Raw genomic sequence first — 6,000 nt, forward strand, 5'->3', positions numbered from 1 at the left:
CAAGCTCCGTTGGTACCGCTCCCAGTTGTGGGGGTACCATTTGAAAGGGTAGGGATCGACATCGTTGGTCCCCTTGACCCGCAAACATCCTCAGGCAATAGGTTTATCCTGGTGCTGGTCGACCATGCAACCAGGTATCCTGAGGCCATCCCATTAAAGACTGTAACTGCCAAGTCAGTTGCAAAAGCTTTACTCGGCATATTTACTAGGGTTGGCTTCCCTAAAGAAGTTGTGTCAGATCGTGGCAGCAACTTTATGTCGAAGTATATGCAGGCTATGTGGAAAGAATGTGGGGTCACCTACAAGTTCTCTTCTGCATATCACCCCCAGACCAATGGTCTGGTGGAACGTTTCAACAGAACGTTAAAGAGCATGATTGGGGCTCTGGAGGAGCCCCAGAGAAGAAAATGGGATCTTCTTTTACCATGCTTGCTGTTTGCCTACAGAAAGGTACCACAGGAGGGTGTTGGCTTCAGCCCCTTCGAACTTCTGTTCGGTCATCCCGTACGGGGACCCTTAGCCATCGTCAAAGAGGGATGGGAGATGCCCACTCCCCCTGTTACTACCAATGTAGTTGACTATGTGCTAGGGCTCAGAAAACGGATGGTACTCCTGATGGGCTTGGCTAGTGAAAAGTTGAAGGCAGGACAAGCGCTGGTGAAACATTGGTACGACCAGAAAGCTTCCTTAATTCACTTTACCCCTGGTCAGCAAGTCCTGATCATGAACCCTATAAGGCCTCGCGCTTTACAGGACAAATGGTCAGGCCCTTACACAGTGGTGGAGCCCCTGGGTGAGGTGAACTATTTAGTGGACCTTGGAAGGCCTGGACAGGCTCCAAAAGTGTTCCACGTAAATAGGCTGAAGGCTTTCGTCCCAAGAGTCGAAATCGCAGCACTGCTACTGGCGTCAGACGTTGAGGAAGAGGAGTCAGAACCTCTTCCCGACCTGTTCCAAAGCGGTCCTTCAGATAGCTCCGTTGAGGGTGTCCGAGTGGCCCCTCACCTGACTTCTGATCAGCAGGCTGAGGTGAAAAGTTTGCTTAGGCAGTTTTCCCCCCTGTTTTCACAGTCGCCTGGTTTGACACCTTGGTGCAAACATAACATTGACACAGGAGACAGTGTACCTACCAAAAGTAGGGGATACAGGATGTCGGATAAAGTACGGTCTTATATTAAGACCGAGGTCAACAAGATGTTAGACCTTGGGGTGATTGAACCCTCTAGTAGTCCTTGGTCCAGTCCTGTGGTATTGGTTCCAAAGGCAGGCACTTCTGAATTGAGGTTCTGCGTGGATTACAGGGCTCTGAATGCTGTCACCAAGACAGACGCTCACCCCTTGCCTCGAACTGACGAGCTGGTGGATACCTTGGGTGCCTCCAAGTACCTCAGCACGTTTGACCTGACTGCGGGCTATTGGCAAATAGCTTTAGCAGAACATGCCAAGGAGAAGACAGCATTTTCAACTCCCGACGGGCTTTACCAATTCCGGGTAATGCCGTTCGGATTGAAGAATGCACCTGCCACGTTCCAGAGGCTTGTGAATCATGTGTTGAATGGGTTGGACGAATTCTGTCTTGCATATCTGGACGATATAGCAGTTTTCAGTGCCACCTGGGAAGACCATGTGAAACACCTCGGGATTGTGCTCCAGGCTCTTCAGAAAGCCCACTTGACCATAAAGGCGAGTAAATGCCAGATTGGACAAGGCTCAGTGGTTTACCTTGGGCATGAAGTAGGTGGAGGAAGGATACAGCCTCTCCCCAGTAAAGTACAAGCAGTACAAGACTGGCCTACCCCCACTACACAAACCCAAGTGAGAGCCTTCTTAGGACTCACGGGTTATTACCGCAATTTTATGGCAGACTATGGCACCATAGCTGCTCCGCTGACTGCCCTCACAACTCCGAAGAAACCCAAGAAGGTAACTTGGACTGACGAGTGTGAGAAGGCCTTCAATGGCTTGAAAGACTCCTTGTGCCAGGCCCCTGTGCTCAGGGCCCCTGATTATCAAAGACCTTTTATCGTGCAGACGGATGCCTCTGACACTGGGATAGGAGCTGTACTATCACAAGTAGATGAGAAGGGTAAGGAACACCCTATCGGTTTTATTAGTCGCCAGCTTAAGGACAGAGAGCTCAGATGGTCCACGGTAGAGAAAGAATGTTTCTCTGTTGTGTGGGCCCTAAGGAAGCTGAGGCCCTACCTCTATGGGACCCACTTCACTGTGCAGACTGACCATAAGCCGTTAAAGTGGCTAATGAACATGAAGGGGGAGAATCCAAAGTTGCTTAGGTGGTCCATAAGTCTTCAAGGCTTCGACTTCACTATTGAGCATAGACCAGGTGTCCAACATAGCAATGCTGATGGGTTGTCCAGAATGTTTAACCGACCTGAACAAGAGACTCATCCAGGGGTGGATTAGTTCCCCCTGTCCATAGTCTGGGAGGGGCGAGTGTTAGGAAAGATTTCGTAATTGTAGGGAATTTTCCTTCCATGTGGCAACCCCTAAACTTTTTGCTATTGTTTTTAACCTTGTTGTTGACTTTGCCAGAGAAGTACAGCCTTCTGCCGCACTTCTCTGGGCTTTCGCTCCTTTCTTACGGGGAAACTGACATGCCCTTAAGACAGTCAGTACCGGGGAACGTGGTTTCCCGTAGTTTCTTTTATCGTGTCGCAACTTTAGTGCAACACGACACAAGAGGGCACTGTAAGCTAAGTTACAGCTCTCTTGGGTCTCTAGCCTTCTACAGACCCTAGACACTCTTGTAGGATGGTTTTTGGATCGGTGCAAGTCATTCAGGGACTGGGCTGGTGGCAGCGATCATTTGGTTTATTTTGAGCTCCTTTTGCCGTTCTGAGCACCTTTTTGCCGCGAACACAAAAGGGTGGCCCGGCTACCCAAAATGGCCGGACCACGAGGCTCCTTTGTCTCGTCCACTGTCCGTCTTGCTCCCTTTACCTTCCCCCGGGTCAGGCGACCCGGGGCCTTCCTTATTTGGGCATGTAGTTTCCCGCGAAACACGGTTGTTTTCGCGGGCTTCTACATGTCGTTTGAGTGCCCCCAGGATGTGGGCTGGGCTGTCTGGTCCCAATACACATCCTGGGTGCCAGAGAGTCTAGGGTGGTGTGAATGCCTGGGACCACTGTGGTCCGTGATTGGTCCACGTATGGTATGTGTGTTGATGAGCGGATCTCCCATTGGCTCCCCTCCGTTTTGGCGCGAAGGGAACCGTGGATAAGAGGGAGCTGGAAACACAACTGCCATGTCGATCTCCTGAGTTCTTACGAACCCAGGGATACAGGAGCCAAGTATCCTGCGAACACGAGGCTGGACCGAGGAATCGCTAGTGACCCCCTGAAGAACTTCTGCTCCTCATTGCTGTCGTCCGGTGAAGCCCTTTCCACCTAAGATCGAACAAGAAGGCCTGTACTGGCGCTTCGACCTATTGGAATAGCAGGACCAGCTATTCCCGGCACCTTCATCAACTCCTGCCGTAAGCCTTCGGAAGTGTCTCTGGGCCATCCAGTTGACTGACCAGCTTACTAAGGAGTCCTGCTCTGTAATCGCCGACAGGTTGGGTGGTATTCTGAGTCCGGGGCACACTCACACGCTTCGTTTGCTTAGCAACCCTAAGCTAGAGGTGAACGGTGCTCGTTTGGCTTGAATACACCCGGCCGTTCCGTTGCCCTGCCGTGGCGACAAAACTGTGCAGGATTCTTCGATCGGGACGCCTTTTTACTCTGCACGACGACGAGACGTTCCCTGCTCTTCAGAACCTGCCAGAAGCTGCATCTATCGAGGAGAAGCTCGGGCCTGCTTGCTTCGGGGACCGGTGAGTAGATTAGCTAGGATCTGGTCGCCCTCCTGCAGTGCCCCTTGCTTTTCCCCGCTGTAAATACAGCACCCCTTGTCCGTACTCGCGCCCTACTTCTGCCTCACAGTGGAGGCTGCGCTAGAGTCGCGGACCGGGTTCTCCTTCATTAGGGCACCCTACAGAGCTGTCCAACGTCCTCCGAAGAGCTTCACCTTCTGCCCATTGGCACCGGCGTGTGCAGGTACTTTTGAGCGCTAGGCTCCACTCTTCGTAGGGATTGGACTACCATCTAGTTAGGGGCCTCAGAAGGCGGACATATCACCCGCATTGGTTCGCACTGCCTGTTTTCCTTCCCCTGCAGGTGGATAACATATTTCGTGCTGCTAATGCTGGGAAACTGTGTATTCTGTATATATATTGGGTGGATAGTGTATGTGTTGGTTTAATATCGTCGTATATTGCTGCTTTTACTGTGGTTATTAGTTTCAAGGCCTTATAATAAATGTGTATCTATTTTTGATATAAACAACTGTTTGGAGTAGTTTGTAAGCGCTCTTGCTTTGTGTGCTCACTGCGGGCTTTCAGTCACCCTCACCCCTCTTGAGACCTAGTCTTGACCGCCGCGATCGCTACCTTGATTGGTCTGGCTTGTCCAGAGGTTACCCTGTTCCAAGTAATTAGGTTGGCCTTCTGAACTTCTGCGCCACCAGGACAGAGTTCAGAAATCCGTCTTAACAGGTTCACACCTCCTCCTCTTCCCCGAGAGTTGGTCTTTCCTATTGATTTTTTTCCCCACAGTCCCAAATACACAGCTGGCTGCGGTCCAGCTCTGCTGGCAGTTTTTGTTCTCTTATCGATTTGGCCTTCCTGCGAGGATGATGGTTCTTTACGATATGCAGATTTTCCCACAAAGTTTAAATCAGGAGAGACGTTTATTTTGCATCTTTCGTCTTGTCTGATGCACAGCTTTCTTTTTGTAGAGACACCTGTGCTCATTGTATCCACTGCATTGTTTACTGGTGTCATAGGCTGGGAACTGCCATTATTCATGGCCATCTGTGCAGCTCTAAGCCCTTGTTGGGAAGGATCCTCCCCTCTTCTCACACTCTTCTCTGAGGCATCACCCATCTCGACCTGGATCACCCCCACCTCCAAGTCCACATGAATCCCTGTACGGATGCCTGCCGACACTGCGGAACTGCTGCAACCACTCAATTCTAGGTGATCAATAGGGCCCCCCGCCCCCCGCATCCAGCATTATAGGGGGTTCATTCACATTGAGAATGTCAATATACAGCGCTGTGCTGGCAGCGATTTTCACCTCAATATTAAATGGGTACACATTGCGGGTTGCATCTCTGTCGGCCTGCGATGTTTGCACAGTCTCCTTGCTAACACTAGCGACAGCTTGAAGAGCCGTTGCAGGGGAACAACTCCTCTCAGTACACAAAGTTGTAGAATTACGTGACGCCTTACCCGTCTGCCTTGTAAAAGGCTCCAGACTTTTCCCCATACCAGGTAGGCCCGCCGTCAGATTTGTTCTTTCCGCTTGGAGCGCGTAGGCAGGTTCTTCATCATTCCAAGTGCTGCCGCCTCTCACGCCACACGCCACAGGACACCAGACACTCTGCTTCGCTCCGCTACGCTTCGCTCTTCGTGATGATTATGAAGACGAGCGTAAGCAGGAGGAGGAGTGTCTTGCAGTGTCCAGGGGTAAACAATGAAAAAAGACTCAGCAGAGTCCGTAGCAAAGTCGTAGCAGTGGCAGAGACTCTCCAACACACCAGCCACTCTGCTTCACTCCCATCCAAAATAAATGGCCTTTCCCTGGCCACCTGAGAGGAGGATCCAGGGGGAAAAGTAGTGAGGACACCCTCAGGTTCCTCTCACCACCAAAACCTTGTGTAAAATGAAATTGTGCAGGTGTTGCTGGTGGGGTAGATGCAAAAGGTATGGAGTTTGCATAGTGGTGGTGTGAGCAGGGCAGGAAGGACTAACATCCATTACACTTCAGTGTGTTTGTACGAGACCAATGAGAGTAATGTGAGGTTCAAACAGGAACTTTCACGCGTTGGTACTGGGTGATGCAGCTTAAAACCAGTCCTGAACTGAGGGAGTTCGCCAGGCTAGAGGGGGCTGTGGGCTGTCTTTTGGTTCTGTTGCTTTGCAAATTATTGAAAGTG

This window comes from Ambystoma mexicanum, chromosome 4p (assembly GCF_040938575.1).
Source record: "Ambystoma mexicanum isolate Mex_15411 chromosome 4p, UKY_AmexF1_1, whole genome shotgun sequence".
Classification (NCBI taxonomy): Eukaryota; Metazoa; Chordata; class Amphibia; order Caudata; family Ambystomatidae; genus Ambystoma; species Ambystoma mexicanum.